This window comes from Prunus avium, chromosome 5 (assembly GCF_965620075.1).
Source record: "Prunus avium chromosome 5, drPruAviu1.hap1.1, whole genome shotgun sequence".
NCBI classification, from domain to species: Eukaryota; Viridiplantae; Streptophyta; class Magnoliopsida; order Rosales; family Rosaceae; genus Prunus; species Prunus avium.
The window spans coordinates 10,542,440-10,566,322 of record NC_142288.1 but is presented as its reverse complement, the minus strand read 5'-3'; the positions used below and the strand labels follow the sequence as shown (position 1 = coordinate 10,566,322).

At 37.4% G+C, this 23,883-nt stretch overlaps 2 pseudogenes; both read right to left on the bottom strand.

Moving 5' to 3' along the window:
- Positions 1 to 10,826: 10,826 nt before the first annotated feature.
- Positions 10,827 to 13,646, bottom strand: LOC148294268 (uncharacterized; annotated as a pseudogene).
- A 119-nt stretch (positions 13,647 to 13,765) lies between these two features.
- Positions 13,766 to 14,904, bottom strand: LOC148294267 (uncharacterized; annotated as a pseudogene).
- Between the last annotated feature and the right edge of the window lie 8,979 nt (positions 14,905 to 23,883).

Below are 23,883 nucleotides of genomic sequence, written 5' to 3'. Positions count from 1 at the left end.
GAGCATTTCAATCCTTTCTCTTCTTTGAATTCTGTTTATTTTCGTAGTTGTTTTTGCCTTTTGGATCGCGTTGAGTTCTTTGTTTTTCTATGCTGAATCCAACCATATAAAGAACGTAAAATTTGGACTTACGGTTGGAACGTTATAGCCTAAAAACTGAACAGAGGTCGAAGCTGAAAAACATAGAAACGAATCTGTCCAAATGGTGATAAATAGGTGATAGAAAGTGCTGTTTGTTTTTTTTTTCTTTGGTTTCTTGGTTTGTTTCTTTTAGTACAATAATTTATATCGTTTGTTTGAGTTTGTTTAGAGTACTTAGTTCATTTTCGTTTATGGTTTGTTGTTTCATGTTATCTTAATTTGTTTTTGTTTCTTTTTCTTACGAGAATATATTTTTTAAAAAATTTAAAAAAAAAAAAAAATATTTTTCATATGAGCCGACTTATGGTAACCCCAGTGAGCACTTCTGTTAATACAGTGTCTAGGAGTTCTTTAGGCGACACCTTCGGTGTCTAAGAAGTTTGGGTTTTAAGCGGGACCATTGTGACCCCTCCAACCTTCCCGGATCCCCTGGCTGTGTTTTCTAAGGCCCTTAATTGGTCATCCGTGAGTGCTTGTATATTCGTGTGTTTTTAAATTAAGTTTTATTTATTTATTTATTTTCTTTGTTTTCTTTTCTGTATAGTCTTTGTTTTTGTTTTGTTAAGTTAGTTTATTTATTTATTTACGTGGTATGGTTAGTTAGTTTATTTCTGAGTGTTAAAACACATTTTTATTTCAAACGCTGCATTAAAAACAAAAACAAAAAAAACAAAAAAAACAAAAAAAAACAAAAAAAAACAAAAAAAAACAAAAAAAAAACTTCTTCTTCTTCTTCTTCTTCTTCTTCTTCATCTTCATCATCATCATGGCTTGCCTCTATTTTCTCTTACTTGCAGAATCTGCAGCAGCTCGACATGGTCCTCATTTTTCCTCTGCAGTGCTTCCACGTGCTGATTGGCACAGTAGAGCCGCTTCTGCAAGTCTGCCACCATAGCCTTCAAGGAAGCTATTTCCTCGCTCATCGCGGCACACTCCCTTGTCCTCGCTAGTAGGCGCATGCCCAAATTGGTAGCGGAGACCGCATGGAGCACAGTTAAATTGTGGGACTCCTCCATCGCTGCCTTGTCAGACCTCTGTGCCACATGCAGATGATCTGTCGGTGTGAGCTTGCTGCCAATCATGCCTCCCAGCAGCGCTGCTCTGTTCGGCATTGCCTCAGAAAAGTTCGGTATTGCCTCAGCAAAGTTTGAGGCCGTGCCGTGATGATATGTAGAGTTTGGAAAGACAGTGTTTGGAGGAGCCCTTGTCTGGGCATTCGGTGGTGCAAGTGAGAGCTCAAGGTTGAGATCATCAAGGTGAGTGCATGAGGATGCCATTTGTTTTGCTTCTGAATTTTTTGATGTTTTTCCTTGAGTTTGCAGGAAGAAATGCTGGGTATCATCCGCTTGCAGATGTGTGGTTTAAATAGACATACGCTGATGAGAGAGAGAGCCAACACCATTTCGGATTTCCCGGGCATGCTCGACCTAATCGCTTCAAGGGGGAGCACCTTTACTTTCACTTTACTTTTCTTTTTTCCGTGTTTTCTGGTGTTTTATGTTTTTGCCCGTTACTTTCATTTTCTAGAGCTTTGTGTTTTTGCTTTTTCCTTTCGGCTGTCATCTTTATTTTATTTTAGTTAGGGAACTGTGCTTCCATTTCCATTTGTCGTTTTCGTTTGATTTAAGTTTGGAAAGTGTGCTTTCTTTTTCGTTTTCTTTTTCCTTCTGCAAATTTACTCTTTTATTTCCAAAACAAAATAAAGACAAAAACAACCAAAAAAATAAAATAAATTAAAATAAAAACATCAATAATGCAGTAGAAGTCATTTCTTCACAGTGCTCGGTGTCTCGACCATTGGAGCTTTGAGTTTGGCCCTCTGGCTGTCCTCTTCCTGGGCTTCATGCACAGCCTCTTGGGGCTCACCACTTGAGCTCCCAAAGATCGCAATCTTAGCTTGAGCGTAACTACTCTCACGATCTGCTTGCTTGCGTTTACCCGGTCGGTCTAGGTCTTCCAGCTGTTTTCGCATGTCGCGAGAGTACAACTCTACCATCTTTGATAGGTTTCTATTCTCGTCCCGCAATACTTCTAGCTGGTGTCGATTCACCTCCACTATCCTTGACCTCTCCCTTTTCAAGCTTTTTATAGCAGTCTGACACTCCTCAACCATACTTCGCTCCGCCGCCAACTGACCTTTCAGCACCTCTACCTCATGGGACTTCGCAAGTAGGCGATGACCCAAACTTGCAACTGTTGCCGTACTCTGCACGCTCAGTGCCAGGGCATCGCTCACAACCCGGTTGTCATCCCTTGTCCCCAGAACATGTATATCTTTAGGAGTCACCAGATTTCTGCCCACTCCAATGGCAACATCGTTGTCCAGGAGTATTGAGTCAGTTACTATCACAGGCCCCCGTGCGGAAGCAAAGTAGGGCATCCATACTGGTGCCGCTGCTTGGCCTCGTGTTTGAGTCGGTGGAGCTAGGTTGAGATCCAACGAAAAGGGGTAGGAAGAGGCCATTTGATTTCTCACTTCTTATCTTCTTTCTTTTCTCTTTTGTGTGTTTCTGAGTTTGTGTTTTTTACCCTTTCTTTTTTTTACCTTTTATAGACTTAGTTTTTGCTAACCCTAGCCATTGCGGTTCTGAGTTCTGTGCGGCCCTTACGGCTTATCTCTATATGTCGCCGCACCCGTTTCCCAACCCCCTTAATTGCATTTTCACCTTTCACCACCTTCAAGTGAAAAAGTCGTCGCGCCTTCCTACGAGTCTAATAATTCTAGCTTGGGGGATGTGAAAGCGGCCTCTGCACACCGACACGTCCCTCACCTATTTTCCCCGTGACTTCCCAGGAACCAAGGCATCAAGGACCACACTTTTTCTGTTTCGTAAATACCCGCCTTCGCACTCCCAATTCACGTTTCATTAAATAAAAATAAATAAATAAATAAAAATAAATTAATAACATGTGGGCTTCGGACTTCATTGTGGGCTTCGGGTTTTCACCGTTGTTAGGTTTCAAAGTGTGTTAACTTCTTTTGGGTTGGGCTTTCAATCGTTTGGGTTTTGGTTTGTGTAAGACTGTTTGTTTTCTGTTTCGAGTGTTTTACTGTTTCGTTTTTTTTATTTTTATTTTTTTTGTTTGTTTGTAATTTTTATTTTGTAATTATTTTATTTCAATTCTTGTGTGTTTTGTGATTTTATATTTACTTTAGTACCTTTCATTTCTTGTTATGACATTGCTTGTTCCTAATTTTTAAACATTGAGGACAATGTTCATATCTAGGTTTGGGGGTATTGGAGTTTACCAAGTAAATTTAGTTTCTCTTATTAAAAAAAAAAATATATATTTCTTGCTTGTTTTTTTTGTTTTTTTTTTTGTTTTTGTTTTTTCTATATTTTGAGTCTTGTTTTGTTTTGAGTCACTTTCCGAACACATTTGATGAGATTGTGATAAATGTTTGCATGACTTAAATGAAAATTGAATTTTTTTTTTTTTTTTTTGTTCCTTGTAAATTCTTCTTGTAAAATAAAATAATAATAATAATAATTCATTAATTAATTAATTTGGCATCGTTCTAGCATGATATGTTCGAAACCTTCTTTGCACTTGCCATTTGTTTCATAATTTTCCAATTAAAGGATTTGCATGACCCAAAGAATTGTATCAAGCATAAATTAGACTTATATAACCATATAATGTGAGCTTTTGAGCCTTGTGCTTCATTTCATGAGTGTTATACACATACTCTTATTTTCTTGTCATCAAAGTTGTTGTTTGATCTCATTATTCATTGATTTGGTTGAACACTTAAAAGTCATTCATTCTTATGCAATTTGATTTCATGACATTTAAAGAAATGATATTAAGGCCCTCTTTGGATCGTTTGTGTCTTTCAAGCTAACCTTATGCATGCTTAAGCATGATTTTCCATTGTTAACCATTTTGAGCCTACATGTAAACCTTTTCTTTCATTTTACCAATTATATTTCCTCGCCTTAGCCCGAAAAATAAATATTTACCTTTCTAAGGAACTCATGAGCTCTAATTTGGATGTGTTTTTCATGCTAAGTTTGGGAAGGGATATTACATAGAAGAAAAAAAGAAAAAAAATAAAATCACACAATTGGTGAAAGAAAAGAAAAGAAAAAAAAGTTATGATTAAATGGTAGTTGAATGAAATTTTGTTTTTGGGTTTCATTTTTGGGCCTTCAAAATAATTTGGTGTTTGGAAAGGAGTTTGAATCAATGTAAATGAAGGTATAAGGAGTTTTGATCATGTAAAAGAAAAAAAATCTAATCGTGATGATTCGAAGTCTTGTAAACAATTATTTTATGTTCTTACATTTTGAGTTCCTTGGACTTTGTATTATCCATACCTTTCATTTCTCACTCACCTTACACCCTTGGCCCCATTACAACCTATAATAAAGACCTAAATTGATCTTAAATGTCATATGGTTGAATTGCATGCATTTTATTACTTTTAAGTGTTTGGCATCCTTCTTGAGATCATATTAATGCAAGTTCTTCATCTTCCTATTTTGAGTTAACTCCTTTATGGTTTAACTCTAATCCCATGTCTATAACTGAGTGTTGCATTGTAGCCCTCTTCTGAGTGATTCATTTGTGAGAGGACAACTTTGGTGAGATTTGAAGTTGCATTTGTGCTTGGTATGATTTTTGAAATTGTGTGGAAACTAAGATTGGGGAATTTGTTGCATTTGGCTATCACACTACTACACTTTGAGCATATTATGTTTTGAACTTTGCCGCTTTGTGAATAATGTCTAAAATTGAGCTTTTATTGTCAAAACGTTTAAGTCATGTGCATGAGTCATTTCTCTTCACAAAATGTTCGGAAAGATTGTTTTGAGTTTTTATTTTGATTTTGATTTTTTTTGTTTTTTGTGTTTTGTTTTTATTTTTATGTTTGTTTTTGGTTTTGGTTTTGCTTAAGAACTAACAAATCTAATAAGTTTTCTAACCATTTTGTTTTGTAGAGTTAGAAAAACGTTTGTGGGTATCGTAACTGTTAAACCCTCAGGAGACACAACTCCTCCTACTAGGGATGCCTAGAGGTTTAAAGGCTTGTTGCATTCGCTCAATGCAATCGAGTTACCTACGAAAGTGGTCTAGTTAACTTCTTGTTTTGTTTTTAACTTTGTTTTGTGTTGTTTTGCTCGAGGACTAGCAAAATCTAGGTTTGGGGGTATTTGATCGGTTCATAATTGTATATCATTTTGTACCATTCTAGCTTATGATTTGGTTATGTTTTTGAGTTAAACTTGTGCTTTTAATCCTTTTTGTGTTTATCTTTCAGTTCATTGAGCTTTAGGTAATAATGATGGCTTTGGATAGTAAATGATGCAATCCATGCATGTTAGGGCCTAATTTGGATGAATGGATGAAGAGCTTAAAGACAAACTCAATTTTGGCTACAGTCCCCTGCCAGCCCAATTTCGTAGGTCATATTGCAAGCTTTGTTTCAGCAACCTACATAGCTCGGATGAGGCCACATTCTTCATGAAAGTTGTTCCAATGGTTGTATACTATAACATATCCGAAATTCAGCCCCATTGGATAATTGTGGAGTCTGTTACCTAGCAAACACAGAGCCATGCTCAGGATGGATTTTATCAGCGCGCAAAATGAGTTAGCAATTTGTTTTGCCCTTAACTTCCTCCTCCGACCTTGGATTGGCCCAAATGATATATGGCTGGAAAGAAGACATTCTGAACTTCAAGTTTGAGTGCTTAAAGTCTTAATTTGCTTAAGGGAAGCCCAATTCGTAAGCCCTTGAAGTTGCTGGTCATGCTGACCTCAGGATGAGCTATTATTTCTGGTTGGAAGCTTGGTCATGGTGACATGAAGATGAGCTAGGGCTGCTGGTGGGATTTATTAGTGAAGTGCATCAACCAATTCAGATTTTATAATGCAAGTGTTGTATGCATTAGTGAAGTGCATCAACCATTTCAGATTTTATAAAACAAGTGTTGTATGCATTAGCCATACTTAATTCAGATTTTCAGCTTCCTTAGGCCTATATATAGTGAGGTTTCCCAAGCTTGTAAACACACCCCAAGGGGGGGAGCTCTCAAACACTTCTCTAGAGCTCCCTTCCCTTCTCTCCCTCAAATTCTCTTAGTTTCTCTTTCTAGTTTTCAATTGTTGTAATGAAATCTTTTGTGTTGAAATTTTCCTTAAGTTTTTCTTAGTTCCACTTTACTTTTCATTATGTAAATTCTTTTCTTTAGTTTCAAGTTTGATTAGTTTCCAAGTTTCAATTATGGTTTTTGTTCTTATTCATTATGCTTATAAGTTAATATGCTAGTTTGAATGATTGATCACCATTTAGGCTTGCATGTTAGCTATCTTGGTTTGAATTAAGAGTAGACACCATGCTTTAATTCGAATTGAACTATGAATAGGAAGAGTATGTATGGACATTCGACAACAGGGATTAGATACATGCTTGGTTGTTTAAATTGTTCTTCTATGCTTAATGGGTTCCTAATGCTTAATTTTAGGTTAGACAACAAATGATCAAATTAGGGAATTAGGAACACAAGGTTATGACCACACACCATGGCTTAATCATACTTTAGCTAGAATCAATCCATTAATCTAATTGAACTTGGGAACTTATCTGCTTGAGTTAGTTATTTCTTTCTTCCTTGTTTTATTTATTTCATTTCTTTTTCATTTCTGTTTTGTGTAGGGAAAATGAATTGGATCATTCAATCACCAATCCTCGTGGGATCGACCTCGCACTTACATATGCTAAACTACCAACGGCTCGTGCACTTGCGAGTATCACAAGTTGAGGATGCAACTGAATCCATTTTGGTGCAGCTGTATCTACACAACAAGTTTTTGCCCCAGTTCCTCTCGAATCATAGCTGAGCTAACGACCGAGCTGGACACTGCCAGGTACATGAACAAGTCTTCTCCAGAAATTGGTTGCAAGGGAGGCGAAGTGAGGTAAGTCTTCATATTCTAGAAAGCAACTTCGCACTCCTCATCCCACTTGTCTTTTTGCCCTTTCTTCAAAGCTTTGAAAAATGGTTTGCACTTGTCGGTAGATCTTGAGAGGAATCGGTTGAGGGCCATTGCAATGCCCGTCAAACTTTGTATTTCTTTCATAACTGAATGTGCCTCGATACCTCGTTGAGTGACTAGGTATCCCAAGCATTGACCGGACGATACATAGAACGTGCATTTACTTGGGTTCAGCTTCATGGGATACTGTCGTAGCAGGCTGAATGCTTCGGTAAGGTTCTTGATGTGGTTCCACGTAGACTTCCATAGTTTTATCGATGTCGTCCTTGAAAATTTTATTCACGAGCCTTTGGTAAGTTGCTCCAGCGTTCTTCAGCCTAAAGGGCATGACCTTGTAGCAGTAGGTCCCTCTCTCGATGATGAAAGAGGTCTTCGCCTTGTCATCCTCGTGCATCAGGATTTGATTATAGCTGGAGTAGGCGTCTATGAAGCTGAGCAGCTGATTGCCAGAAGTTGAATCTACTAGTTGCTCGATTCTCAGCAATGGGAAGTTGTCTTTAAGGCATGCTTTGTTGAGGTCGGTGTAATCAATGCAAACTCTCCACTTGCCCTTTTCTTGTTTCGCCACTAGAAAAATATTGGCTAGCCACTATGAGTAGGAGACTTTTCGATGAAGCCGGCAGCTAAGATTTTGTCGATCTTGGCTTCAATGATTGCAACTCACTCTGGAGCGAAGTTGCGTCTCTTCTGCGTCACTGGCTTGCTGGCTAAGTTGATATGGAGCAGGTGGCAGATGATTCAAGGGTCAATGCCAAACATGTCAAATGACAACCATGCGAACATGTCCTTGTTGTTCTATAGGAAGGAGGTTAGCTCCACCTTCTCGTCTGGGCTTAAGCGGGAGCCGATCTGCGATTTTCTATTTGGTTGTTCAAGATCAAGGGGTACTAATGGCTCCTTTGGGATTGCTTCTCTAGGAAGTACTTATGCTCATAAGCATTTCTAACAAAAGCACTTTTATTATAAAAATTTTGAATTTTCATAAAAAAATAATTAAAGTGCTTCGTGGAAAAGCACTTGGGTGTGCTTCTCCAGGAAGCGCTTCTATGACCCAGAAGATGCTCTAAAATTTTTTGCCAAACGCTGTCAGAAGCGTTTTTAGTTATCAGAAAGCACTTTTGGCCCTTCTAGAAGCACTCCCAAACAAGCCCTAACTCAATGTCTTCCTCAGGCTTCCAACCTTCTTCAGGGGAGCCTTCAAGGCGGATCCCTCATCTCTATCCTTCTCATTTGGACTTAGGCGTGAGTTGATTCGCGCCTTCCTGTCTGGTTGGCCAAGATCAAGGGGTACTAACTCAACGTCTTCCTCAGGATTCCAACGTTCTTCAGGGGAGCGTTTCGAGCGGATTCCCTCATCTTAATCATGGCTTTTTAGTTGCTATTGGGAGGTGGCAACTCCCTTCCCTTTCAAGTTTGCTTGTCTGTCAAGAGCGCGACTTGCCTCGTCGGCAGTCTGCATCACCGGTGTGAACTGCAACTGTTTACTCTCCTTTAGCCCTTGGGCTATGCATCTCCTTGCCATGGCTTGATCACTATTGATCTACATGATTTCGCACTGCAACTGTTTACTCTCCTTTAGCCCTTGGGCTGTGCATCTCCTAGCCATGGCTTGATCACTATTGATCTACATGATTTCGCCCCTAGCGATGGGGTAGCGAATCTTCTGGTGTGAAGCGGGTGTGATGGCATCAATCTTGCTGATCCATAGTCAGCCTAGGATTCTGTTGTAGGGGGAGTCCTTGTCGATGACCATGAAGGTTCGCGAGCAGACCACCGGGGGTGAGTGGATGTCAAGGTCAATCGTTCCCATAGTGATCGACGTGGCCCCATTGAAGCCGGTGAACGATCTGGCAAGTTTGTTGATCTTGGGCTCCAATCTCATCTATTGTATAACAAATAATTGTAGGATGTTGGCAGCACTTTCCTCGTGCACGTGAACTCGTTTGATCATAGATTGTTCAATATGGATGAAGATGATGAGGGCGTCGTTATGTGGCAGATCCAACCTGATTAGTTCCTTTTTCTGGAAGTCGATGATAAGAGTGTCTTCAATGGCTGGATCGCAAGTTGTGACTTGGGAGACGTAAGTCACCTGCATGATCTTTCTCTTCTGCACCCTAGTGGTCAGCTCGAACTCTTAGAAGTCGGCTAGGATGGTGTTGATTTGTATGACTTTTTGGGGAGGTTCCTTAGTAGCTGTGTCATAATCCTCGATCTGCTGGATGGCCTTCTTTAGCATGAATTTCATGCAATGACAGTCTTTGACCAGCTCCTCGTGGTGCCTTTTCCAGGCTAAACAACTATTTGTGTAATGATTGTGCTCTCCATGGAATGCGTAGTATTTACTGATGTCCCTTTTAGCCGGGTGTCCTCTCTAAGGCGGTGGTCTGTTCACCCAAGGCTTGTCCTTGACTTGTGCTAGAATCTGGTGAATCGAGATAGTGAATTTAGTGAAGGTTTCTATTGTCGGGACTCTTCCTTAGAAAATGGATTTCGAGCACGCGTTGAGTCTTCACTTGCGCTCTGAATGAAAGCACCAATTTGTGGGAGTGATTTTTGTCCCTTTGATGCCTAAGTTAGGTCGACTGTGTGTAAAAAAAACAGTAGCTAACAAAGTGTAAGGAGATTTCTCTCGGGAAGAACTGGGTGGCCGGAGCCGTGTGTGGTGGTTGGAGCCTTGTTTAAGAGAGAGAAAGAGTGCAGCAGCTAGGGTTTGTGAGAGGAGATTTCTGCAGAGTTTCAGACATAGGTTTAGAATTACCTCAAGCCTTGTGCAAAGCCATGTATTTATAGGATTCTCGGAGGCTAGGTTTCGGAAGAATAATTCCACAAATGGAATGGAATTATTCTTCTCCAATTTGGAGAGATTGAGTTAATTAGGGATTTGATTTTAATAAAATCTCCAATTATGGCAAGAATCAAATAATTCTCAAATTGATTGGATTAACTATTTGACCTAGGATCCGTGAATATTTGCTTCCACATTAGGCATAAAGTTATTTATTACATGTTTTGCGTAATTTTTATTTAAGTCATTCTCTTAAGCTAAACATATTTGTATTGCAACGTGTGTTCCTTTTTTATCAATACAGAGATGCCTTATGGCATAGCCTGTGTTCTGTGGTATATCGTAGGTATGCACTAGAGCTCTTGACTGTGGAAGCATTGAGTATCCAGATAATTATAGCTTCACGGGTAAAATATGTATATATTTTTTTTCTTTATAGGGCCTACAATATAGGCAAAGTGAATCGTTTGAGGATATGGAGTGACTTGAAACCAGGTGTAAACATTCATTTGTTTTATGACCAATGTTTTAAATTGCTATCGCATATCGCGTCACAATTTGTATAAGCTATCGCATCGCATAAGCATCAACACATTGTCGCGTAAGCTATTTGGGAATTTGAATATTATAATTATAAAAAATAATACATAATATATGCAATCAATTTGGTAATCCAAAATGTCTAATTACCATTCAAACACAATATTTATCTTGTGCAAAGATTATCCACAATTCATAATTCACAAAACCAAAAACCAATCATAAAAAAGAAAACCAACTTCATGCATCCATATCCTCATCCTCATCAATAAGGATCATCATTCAAATCCATGCTACCATGAACACAATCACCACCATCATTATTCTCATCTTCATTGAGGGGAAGATGCAACTAACTCATATCATCTTCATCATCATCCTCATCAACAAGTATTGTTCTTTTTGGGGCCTTACTTTTTCGTCCAACATTACCTATAAATATTAAATATTAAATATATATCATTTACTTAAGAAACTATTTGATGTGAAATATTAAAAAACAAATTAAATATATTAAATCACTTGTTTATACTTACTTGAGCTATCATCACACCCTCGCTTGTATTGAATAATAGGAGGCTCGGGAGTAGACTCCCTTGTAGGAGTTGGCTCCCTAGGAGGAATGGACTCCCTAGGAGGAGTAGGCTCCCTAGGAGGTGGCTGATGATGAACAACAACATCATGAGTGATTGACTCTAGAAGTTCTAGGCCACCTTCATAAGTAGGAATTGGCACATTCCTTATGGCATCAACATCAAATATGGCTTCCTCTTCAATCCAACTAGGATCAACCGGAAGAGTTGGGTCCTCTATCTCGGTTATCCATTCATCATTGGAGGGAATGTCATCCACTAAAATTGGATCAACCTTTCTCCTCCTTTGGATACTCCTTTGCTTGAGAGAGGTATTGTACTTAACATAGACTAAGGCATTTAGCCTTTTGTGTTCAAGTCTATTCCTTTTCTTTGTATGAATCTAAAATTAACAAAAACATCAATATTAGATTGAAGGTTTAGAATTAGAAGCATGCAATCATCAGTATATTTTAAGGCATTAATTTAATTGAAGGACTTTAACAACTCAACGGTGCTCTAATTCCTCTCACACCTGGACGCACTACAAGTAAGGCTCAAAACACGAATAGCAAACCTTTTCAACTGCGACATATCCCCACCAAAACAAATCCACCAATTAACTAAAAAAGAAAGAATCCAATAATAAATAGGCTTATTTACTGTAGCACCCCCTGAAACTTTGGTCAAATCTCACTTTACCCTCTGAAAGTTAAAATGGCCCACTTTGCCTCCTTGACCGATGTTTTGCATCTCAATTTACCCCCCACCGTCAAGTCAGTCAAAAACTCTGTTAAAAATGTCAACGTGGCACGAATGGGACCCACAATTTTGTTAAATTGGATGCCACGTAGGTGTCATGTGTAAAAAAAATAAAAAGAAAGATTTTCTTTTAAAAAAGTTAATTCAACTATTATTAATAAAAGAAAAATGAAAGAAAAGATTAATAGGAAATTAAAAAACCAGCAGCATCGTCTTCTCCACACCACCCCACCCCTCCACCATCGCAACTAACAGATCTCCTCCCTCACCCCACCCCATCCCTTCGTACCTAGTATCTATAAAATAGGGAATTGCCTTAAAATATTGCCTAGATCATGATTATCCTTCATGATTGTTGTGATTTTGATGATGATGGTGTAAAAGGTTGGCTGCACTTTCAAGGCAGAGGGGAGAAGAAGGGCCTCCATCCCAACGCCCCCCTAACCCAAGCCATCTCTTATCTCTCTCCAGATCCGACAAGCTTGAAACTCCAGATTCGCTGAGGATTCAACCCAACTGCCATCCCAGATCTGTTGCAGACTCAACCTATCCACAATACCAGATCCATTTTTTCTGTGGGAATGGCTTGTGGTGGGTTTGGGTGGATATGGATGATGATGGGTGGTGGTTGGTTGCAAAGGGAGGAGGAAGAATGATGGGGGCAATCATTTTTTCCATCGCAGTAACTTTCACAAATGTTGTCGATGGATTGACTGGGCAAAAGTAATTGACTCTCCCCTGTTGACCCAAAAGATCAACACCAACCGCACCATCAAGGTCGATATCAATGGCAAGGAAGAACGACACAGTAGTTTTTTGTTTTTTTTTTCCTTGGTATGGGTAATTTTGTTTTCTTTAATTGATCAACAACTTCATTTATTGTTTTACTTGTAAGTATGAAATTATTGTTAATACGTATTGCAATTCTTGGTAAGTATGAAATTCGATTTACAACTTTGTAAGCTTCATCAAAACATAAACTCATAATAGTGTGGAGATAATCCGGTTGCTAATTAGCATTTGGTGAGGTTAATTTGCTGAAAAAAAACAAAGAGAAGAGGAAAGCTTTGGCTTTCTGTTCAGGCTGCCATTGATTCTGTTCTTGAAGGAAATCGTAAGTGGATCATCATCCATGTTAGGAAAGGGGCGTACAGGCAATTCACCATCAATTAGAGCCTCTTTTGGAATTAATTAATAAGTTTTTTTTATTTTTAATGTATTACATTATCTAATGCATTATATTTTTTTAGAAGAAAATCTTTCTTTTTAATTTTTTACACATGGCACCTACGTGGCATCCAATTTAACAAAATTGTGGGTCCCATTCGTGCCACGTTGGCATTTTTAACAGAGTTTTTGACTGACTTGACGGTGGGGGGTAAATTGAGATGCAAAACATCGGTCAAGGAGGCAAAGTGGGCCATTTTAACTTTCAGGGGGTAAAGTGAGATTTGACCAAAGTTTCAGGGGACGCTACAGTAAATAAGCCTTCTAAATATGAAATATTTCAATTTTCAAGTAAAGTAAATATATTAGTAAAAAAAGGAATAGAAGGATCTTACTTGGCAATCTTATATTCTGAGTTCTCACTGCTACTTGACTTCCAAACTCTCCTTTTGCATTTTTAAAGTCATCCAATTGGCAGTCAACTTTTATTTGTTCCTCTGTATCCAACATCGTGGCCATGCAAGTATATACAAGGCACCCATCACTTGTTTATCCTTTGAGAAACTTTTTTCATAATGAAAATAATAACCTGCGGCATGCAAAGGTTGATGAAGTTGTGGAGACCATCTTTTTTGAATTTTAGCCCAAATTGGACGATACTTCTGCTCATTGAGTAAATCCAATCTTCTAATTTGCCGCGACCAAGAACTGATAAATTGGAACAACAATTTTGATGCAAAAGGCAATGGAATGCCAAAATGTAGGATCTTGTACAACTGTTCTTGGAGCTTTATTTTTTTCCCTCATTGGTCTTATTAAATGAACTATCAATCCATTCTTGAGAGGTAAATATAGAAATAACACATTGCTTAGCCCTAAAAATGCTTTGAAGTGTGAGAAAAGATGTGGCAAATTGTGTTACCGCCGGACGAATGATTTCCTTTTTGTTGGTGTAACACCTCATCAAAGCAAGCACCCATGTATGCCCGTAAATGAACTTCAAGACTTATTTAGCATTTCTAATAGCATTTTCCAACACTGTTAACTTGCTAATGTCCTCCAATATCAAATCAATATAATAAGTAGCACATGGAGTTTACCACAAGTTCTTCCTCTTCTCCATAAGTTTCTTCCCTACATTTTTATAATTTGAAGCATCAAGTCTCCATTTTTTTATGGTATCAAAGGCATAAACTGATTTCAAGAACCAAGTCCCTTGAGGACTATTCACTAGAAAGTTAATAAGGCACTGACTCTTTCCATCCGTCCAATTGTTCGACATGATGGTGCAACCAAATTCCTTCTAAGCATTTTTGTGTTTGACCAAGGAAGCTTGAATATCTTTAACTTTAACGGATCCAAGTCCTCACTCATGCATAGTAGGAGGTTTAAACCCTGGTCCATAATCATGGAGAAGTAAAAAGGACTATTTGAGGCATTGAATGGAATTGCACAATTGAAAAACCAACGCCCGATCTTTCGGTACACTTCCTTTCTTTCCTCTTTTTTGACTTTGGAATTCAATGTAGTTTGTCGAGCTTGAGAGAACACATACTTGTCAATTGGTCCTCTAGACCTGGGAGGTAAAACACTCCCCCACCACTTGGAGTTGGAACACTCCTACTCCCACTACCAACTTCGTAATCCATAGATTCCTCATCTACATTAGATGCTTCACTCCCAAATTGGCCTTGCTCGCAAAGTACTTCATTTTGCAGCCTCTTAGTTATCTTGAATTTTTTTCAAGTACTCACATTCTTTTTTGACATTTGGTAGGACCTTTGGACAAGGCTTCATATTATTGTGAGTGTGAGCTAAGTGATCTTTGAGCCTAGTAATGCCCATCGTGCATTTTTTATCATAAAAACGTCTTAAATATTTTTCCCCTTTATCCTTTTTAGCCCACTTCCAAGTAAAATCCTTGGTCATTATCAATTGCAAAGACTGCAATAAACAAATCACTTTCACGGTTTCACCAATATATTTTTATTGTCCTAAGTTTATAATAGAAAAATCAACATTCAACATTAAAAAAAAAACAAGTTAATTAAATAAAATAAAAACCTATTCAAACACCGTCAACAACAAACCTGCAACACATATACCCATATATTCATGTCATTCGACCATCAAATAAGTAACCATAAACAAAACCAAAAACCGATCCAAGATAAATTTTGAAATTTCAAAAAAAAAAAACACGCATAGAAAATTGCAAAACAGAAGAAGGGAAGAACGACATACCTCTCTTACGGTGGCTGGTGTCGGCTGATGGTGTCACATCTGGGGATCGGCTCCACCGTAGCACTATATTGTATGCTTTGGGCCCCCTCTCTGCCCTCGCTGTTTTGTTTCTAGGAACTCACGAGCAACTTCCCATTGGGTCACCCATCCTGGGATTGCTCTAGCCCCAACTCGCTTAACTTCGGAGTTCCCATGACTCCGAAGCTAGTGAGCTCCCAAAAGGCCTCGTGCTAGATGGAGGCGAGCATGTACATATAAGGCACATCACCCCCTCTCCGTTGGTCGACGTGGGATCTTATAGGTGGCATCATCTGGAGGCTAAGGTAGCTGTTGTACTGGAGTTGGATGGAACTTTGAAGTTGGAATAGAGGAAGAAGGAACGGCCAAGATGCTGGAGGGAGTAAAACACGATATGGCGATTTTTGTAGGGTTTGCTTTGGTTTTTTTTAAAAAAAAGTTGAAATGATGTCATTTCATGTTCATTTTTTGTTTAAAAAAAAAGCACATGTAGTGTATGATATCATGCCATATTGCGCTACGATGATATCGCCTACGCTATGACCAAATTGTGTACGCTATATGAGTTGGGCGCGATGGGTGGCTGCTATATAAAAATTTGGACCGCGACACAACATAGCTAGCTATATAGCTCATGAAGCGAGTGCGATTTAAAACATTGTTCATGACCCTTGTAGGCAATGGATTCATTCTTAGATATTCTAAATGGGGATCAAATGGCTGTACCAAGGAGACAATTGAAGTCATGCTTCATGCCCACATTTGGTTGGGTATGTTCAATTATTAACTAATCTTCTTCTTCTCCTAGGCAATATTTAAGTTAGCTTTAATGTATGCTGTATTGGTAGAATAGGATTTTGTATGGGAGGTATTTTCATTGCAAATGGGTTTTAGATATATTTTGGTTGTTGATTGTTGTAGCATAGGTATGTCTTTTGTTTGTTTTATTTGATATAGACGCTTTGGGTCTTGTTTGCAAGATATGGATTCATTAATAACTAATATTCTTCCTTTCCTAGGAAATTGTGAAGGGCATGAATGAAGTTGGAAAAGTTGTAGTGTACGTTGAGGTACTTTTGAAGAATTTGTGGGGGAATGATTTATTGCTTTTTCCAATTATTCATGTGAAAGAGGACCATTTTACCTTATTAGTCTTGAATAAACAAAGTGGATGGTGCGAGTACTACAACACTTTACGACCAAAATATAGCACAACTGCTCACCCTTATATGGATGATGCATTAAAATTAGTAAGTACATCTTACCATGTGCTCCTTGATTTATATGCAATTACCACTTTATGATATAGAAACAAAAAATTTCCTCGCATTGTAGCATGTTAAAATTACTAAGCACTTTCAGTATACCAAAATTAGTGCTGCAAAAAAAAATGAAATATGGAAACATGTTATGAGGATGGGTGAAGTCTAAACACAACAATGCAATCTTACACATGATGATCGAGAACTACTTATATGGTTGAGGGAGAATTCTGTTAATTATCCTATGAGGTCAAATACAGAATGCCCACAACAAGATCCTCACATGTTTGTAACCAGTTTTTGGGAATTATGGAGTGTTTATATTATAATTGTTGGACTAATTAAACATCTTGTTTTACCATTGTCTAGTGCAGATGGTGGGGTCATTGTGATGTACATCATCAAAGCGCTATATGAAGGAAAGCAGTGGAAATTGTATTCCCTAATAGAGCAATGAAGAATATGAGAGATCATGTGCTTGGCAAGTTCATAAATGATGAAGATGAATGTTGGGATGCATATAGGATAACTAGATTGATTTATGTTTAATGGTTTTATCCATTTCTAAGGGTGTTTTGTTATGTAATAAAATCACGAGTACTATATGTTTCTCGTGTTTGATCATTTTTAAATGATCTCCATTTTCCTAATTCATTGGAGAATGGTTTTGCTGGATTTTGGTACTATATCGTTTTCCTGTTTGATCATTTTTAAATGATCTTCGTTTTCCTCATTCATTAGAGATTGGTTTTGCTGTATTTTGGTACTATTTTAGTTTTGAACTGTTTTTATCATTTAATTTGCCCATTACAACGCATTTTTTCTTCTTCTGTTTGGCCTATCTCTGTTCCCTTCATGTCATAAACACCTATATCATAGGTACATTTTCATTTTCAGGTTCTGCAATACAGTAAAATAGGTCCTTCATGCATGAGCATATTTATTTTTAAACCTATATTATAGGTAACCTCGTGACATCATACCTATCACACCTACATGTTTACCTATGTGGAATTATCTTCACCTTTAGTATAGGTACATCTTGTTTTTATAGGTTGATCTTCACCTTTATGATAGGTATGATATACGTACATTTTCGATTTTCAGGTCCTACAATACAGGTAAGTTCATGTCATTCAAAAACTAAGTACAGTTTGGTTTTAAAACCTGTCATATAGGTAAGAACACAATATTGTACCTAAATCACATGCGTGTGGGATTATCTGCACCTCCATTATATGTAAATTTTGTTTTCATGCAATTATCTACGTCCATTGCCACCAGCAAATCTACTTACTTATAACATTGATATAGGTAGTTTTTTTTATATGCCTTGTAAGTTTTTTACTTATCCAAATGCCTTGTTAGTTTGTTGTTTTGTTTCCAACTTTGCCTTTTCAATTTTTATTTTTTTTTTGGTTCAAAATGTTGAAGAGATTTTATTAAATACTAATGTGAATGTTTACATCAGATGACTAAGTGTTGAAAAGCCATTCTGCATAATTTGACCCCAAGAACCTCCAACTCTAGACACATAACTAGCTATCTCATCAGCCATAGCATTTTCCCACTTTAATATATTCTCATTTTGAGTTGGCTTTAGTATCAAATAAATAAAATAAGAAGTTGGATATATGTGGATACTCTATTTACCTAAAACATGTATTACCAACGTGTTTTCTACATATTTCTACAGCCCACAAACTTGAGTTATAGTTGGGTTGTTTTACCGATAGCATAGGTATAGGTACAACTTGTTAGATATATGCCCTAAAAGCCAATATAAAATATTAATATAATCAAAGGGGGTATGAATGTTACTCTAAGATATATAATGTACACAAAGTAACAAGTCCATAAATAAGTATATGAATGGAAAGATGTCTAAAGAAGTCATATTCACGAGACCTTTCCATCATAGTAATATTGAATCCTAAACTGTTCTTGGTCATAGGATCACCAATTGGACAATGGTAATCTGCAAAGACTGGCAAACACTATGTCTGCTTAATTGGGAGGATGACTAGTCTCAAGTCATTCGTGTAGAGACACTGAGACAGGTGTGTAGGTGCTATATAGAGATGGAGTTCACTGAACACGATCAACTTAACAATTCTTGTATGGAAGTCTTACTCACAAGTGTCAAACAAAGAATGCTAAGTTATGATAATGCAAATTAGTCCTTAGACCTAAGACATCACAGTTGTCTTGTGTATGAGTTGTTTGTTTTTTAGGGCACCATAAAGTCATATAAAAAGGATGTGACTTAAAGGTGTTCCTCAGGATACTTAGCATATGCACAGAGGTATGTGAATGTACAACAAGGAATCTATACTCTTAGTAAGAAGAAAGAATACTCTAAAGATATGATTTATTGAATCTTTGGCGAAAGTACAGGATGAGAATTGGAACAAGAACGTTTGCAATTGCATCCAAGTGAATCATATAACCTAAAGATGTCATGTTAGGGATTTGACATGAGTTAACCATATCGCAACAACACGACATAGAATATTCTAATAGAGAAGGACCGAATAGCATTGTAATCACAAACTGACTAGGTTGTCGGGATGAATTCTATTTAGCTTGGGTAGTCATGACATACTGCTAGATGTCACTCATGGTTTGTGGAAACCCTACAAGGACTAATTACAATTAGCCTTCACCAATATGGAGAATTGTTTAGAGGGATACAATTCACATTCGATTCAAAAGTAATCATTCTTACCCACAACCTCGCTAATTAGAACCTATAAGATCGCACACCAAAAAAGGGATGGATCGAGAATTGAAAAGAGAATAAATGAATTTGCGGCTTGGTCAAAGTCAAAGTCAAAGTCAAAAAGTCAAATCATTGACCCGAAACTTGACACAGTCAACACAAGGTTGACTAGGACCAATGCTTGTTAGACAAGTTAGTGATTTAATTAGTTAAGTCATTAAATCATTAAACTAATTAGATTAGTTTAATGAATTAATTAAAGTTATGGAACTTTAGTTTTAGTCATACATGACTTAAACATTTATGGAAAAATGGACCTTATAGACTTAGGCAAAGTGTGACGCATTATAAGATTAATGTGGTAGATCAAAGTAGCCCAAAAAGGCCAAGGAATAAGAGGGTGTGACGCATTATAAGATTAATGTGGTAGATCAAAGTAGCCCCAAAAGGCCAAGGAATAAGAGGGTGCGACACATGGGGTCACTTAAGGGCAAATGTGTGACAATAAGTCTCTATATAATCATAGCCATAGCACAACACCTCCTTAGGGTTTCAAGTTAGGCATTTAGGAAGAGAGGAGACATTAAACCTCCCTCCTTATCACTCTCTTCGCCGGCCACCATAGAGAAGAAAGGCTAGCACCCATTTCTTCTCTTGGTACTTATTCTCTCATTCTCATTCTACCTTGGCGAAGATACTTTAGGCAGGCATAACCATATTGTGCCTATTTGGATAACAAGGTGGAGAATCAACAACTAAGGGACAACTCCCTCTACTTGAATACCATTTTGGGATTCAAGATATGCTCCAAAGCTAACCTCACTCTCAACATTCTCTTTAATATGTGATATTAGTGTCAAAGGTGTAAACTTTCAAAAACCTATAAAGATTGGGACCTAAGTAGAGACTAGCATGAATCTCTAGCTATTTTCTTGCTTCCGCTTGATTTGATTTCATATATGATATGCATAGGCTAGATGATTTGTTCTCTCATAGCTTTATGGGATTTTAGAAATCCCTACCCCCAATTTTCCGTTCACAACTAATTATCAAAGTTGGATATATGCAGATGAACTACATGCCACAAGCATGAATTACCTATTTTCCAAAAACAAAAAAAAGAAGAAGCATAAATTGCCTATGCAGCATCTATAGCATAGGTTTAGGAACTGCTGCGAGGATGAGAAGATTTTTTATTTAGTATAATGGTAAACAACTACAAATCAAATAAGATTCAATGTAATTTCAAAATTTAAAATGAAACTTGTTCCAACAACATCCAGTAAACAAAGCAAACAAATGTTGATGCCAAAACATAAAATGGGGATTAATGAGTTGAAAACATATTCATATTTGAGAATTACAAGTCTTTCAGTTGTGCTGGCCAACTTGACATACCTATTGTATTTGTAGCATTTTTTTTTCCTCCCCTCTAGATTTAATCCTCTTGGTTCTAGGTGAACCAGATGGTTTTCTAGTTAAAGGAGGTTTCACCTTAAAGTCTTTGAGTCCCTTTAGTGTCTCTTGTAATAATTTGCTGTAAAGTAAGGTTCAATGTACTCGTATGGATCACCATCATCAGCAAGGATGGCTACAATAGCGTGGGCACATGGGAAACCTTTAATCTACCATTGATGACATGAACATGTGTGTTCATGAAGATCAATAACAAAAGAATACTCACCCTAAACCTCAAACACATTATCACTTGAACGGTTAACATCCCGATGTATTCTAGTTTCTACAGACTTCTGCAACTACTTTTCCACCTTCGGGCATAGATATATAGTCTATTTTTAGGCTGTAGGACGCCTAGCCACATATTTGCCCATCATTTTTATCTACAATCAATCAAGTAATTGATAAATAGGTAGCTCCACTCAACCAAAATCCATGAGTTCAAACACTAATCCAAATTTGACATATAAATATGGTGTTTACTTAAGAAAAAGGCATTTGACCAATTTTCTTTGGGTATATTGTTCAGAAATTCCAAAATGATATTACCCCCATCTTTTTTCAGTTTCTTCATATGACGCTCATATGCTTCTTCCATAGGCGCATATGCACAACTTGAAAAGCACCAAATGATTTAATCTCGATAGAGTTTACCCAGTTAAGAAGGATATCTGGCTAGAACATTATGTTTCAAGTGGTGTAGACAAAAAAATGATTTGACTATGGAAAAACATTACATACAGCTTCAAGAAGGCCTTTGTAGTGATAAAAAATAAATGTGATTTTATGACCTTGGTCAGTCAATACTTCTGATAGGTTTTCAAGAAACCATGTCCAGTTGACCTCATTTTCTGAATCCATGATGGCCAAAGCAATTGGGACAAATCTTGTACCAATTGAATACCAATGTATATATTACAAATACAAGAAAAAGAACAAACATGCCTTAACTGGTGAAATTTTCATACCTTGGTTACCATTTTTTCCTGTAGCCACCAAGAGCTGCCCTTTGTATTTGTTCTTCACAAAAGTACCATCAAGACAAAGAAATGGTTTGGAGAATTTGAACCCTATAGGCATGATATGAATATGCGCTCAAAATGTGATGATTTTGCATCGCACTCTAGTTAACAATGGGATCTCGGATTTTTTTTTGCAGCAAAACATTAATATACCAAACCAATTGCGAGTAAGCCAAAGCTTCATCACCATGGACTTGTTTTTAGCCAACTCCTTACTATACCAAGCATTGTAATAGGAGATGTCCAACCCATAATTTTTCTTGATATCAATTGGTTTAATGAGAGGTTTGGTTTGAACCTAATATGCTATGACTGAAGATACAATTTTGGAGCCCATAAGAACAGTTTTACGGAAGCGAACCCTGCCTCTGCATATGTGCTCATTTTTCAAATCTTTAATGTGGAAAAACACATTCGCTGGATTTAAAGTTGCATGAACGCACCAAGAGCAACCTTCACTTTGCTTATTCACACATTCTGTTGTCACACGCTTCAAATCATTTTTCAAATATACAAACTTAAACCCCTTCTCAAAGGCATATTTGCACAATTTGATCCTAAACTCAGTAACCCCTCCTACATACTTTTGCCCAAGCTCATGAATAAATGTTTTCCACTCATGAGACAAATAAAGTCTTGATTTGTTTGCAACACACTTACCCAAACATTCATTCTCATCAGTTGAGTTATTGTCTTCATTGTCTGATGGACCAATATCATCCTCCTCACCTCTGTCAAACAATGTACCTCCACCACTAACATTATCTATATCCACCAAAATTTTGTTTTGATTGGATATGGACAGGTGCAACACATGAACATCCATGTCATTTTACAATAAACATGATGAGTGGTTTCCAATTGCGTAGGTCATCTCGATTTGACATGCCTTCAACTCTTTAAATCTAGAACAAATTTGGCGGCATAGTGATCAGTTCATAATTGTATATCATTTTGTACCCTTCTAGCTTATGATTTGGTTATGTTTTTGAGTTAAACTTGTGCTTTTAATCCTTTTTGTGTTTATCTTTCAGTTCATTGAGCTTTAGGTAATAATGATGGCTTTAGAGAGCATAATTCATGCAATTCAAGCATGTTAAGGCCTAATTTGGATGAATGGATGAAGAGCTTAAAGACAAACTCATTTTGGCTACAGCCCCCTGCCAGTCCAGTTCCGTAGGTCATATTGCAAGCTTTGTTTCAACAACCTACATAGCTCGAATGAGGTCACATTCTTCATGAAAGTTGTTTCAATGGGTGTGTACTATAACATATCCAAAATTCAGCCCCATTGGATAAATATGGAGGCTGTTACCTAGCAAACACAGAACCATGCTCAGGATGGATCTTATCAGCGCGGAAAATGAGTTAGCAATTTGTTTTGGCCTTAACTTCCTCCTCCGACCTTGGATTGGCCCAAATAACATATGGCTGGAAAGAAGACATTCTGAACTTCAATTTCGAGTGCTTAAAGTCCTAATTTGATTAAGAGAAGCCCAAGTTGTAAGCCCTTGAAGTTGCTGGTCATGCTGACCTCAGCATGTGCTGGTTGGATGCTTGGTCATGGTGAGCTAGGTATGAGCTATCATTTCTGGTTGGAAGCTTGGTCATGGTGACATGAAGATGAGCTAGGGCTGCTGGTGGGATCTATTGGTGAAGTGCATCAACCAATTCAAGATTTTCTAATACAAGTGCATCACCCAATTTAGATTTTCTAATACAAGTGCATCAACCATTTCAGATTTTATAAAACAAGTGTTGTATGCATTAGCCATATTGAATTCAGATTTTCACTTCCCTTAGGCCTATAAATAGGGAGGTTCTCTAAGCTTGTAAACACACCCCAAGGGGGGGAGCTCTCAAACACTTCTCTAGAGCTCCCTTCCCTTCTCTCCCTCAAATTCTCTTAGTTTTGCTTTCTAGTTCTCAATTCTAGCTTTCTTTAATGTTTTCTTAGTTGTAATTTACTTTTCATTATGTAAATTCTTTTCTTTAGTTTCAAGTTTGATTAGTTTCCAAGTTTCAATTATGGTTTTTGTTCTTATTCATTATGCTTATAAGTTAATATGCTAGTTTGAATGATTGATCACCATTTAGGCTTGCATGTTAGCTATCTTGGTTTGAATTAAGAGTATACACCATGCTTTAATTCGAATTGAACTATGAATAGGAAGAGTATGTA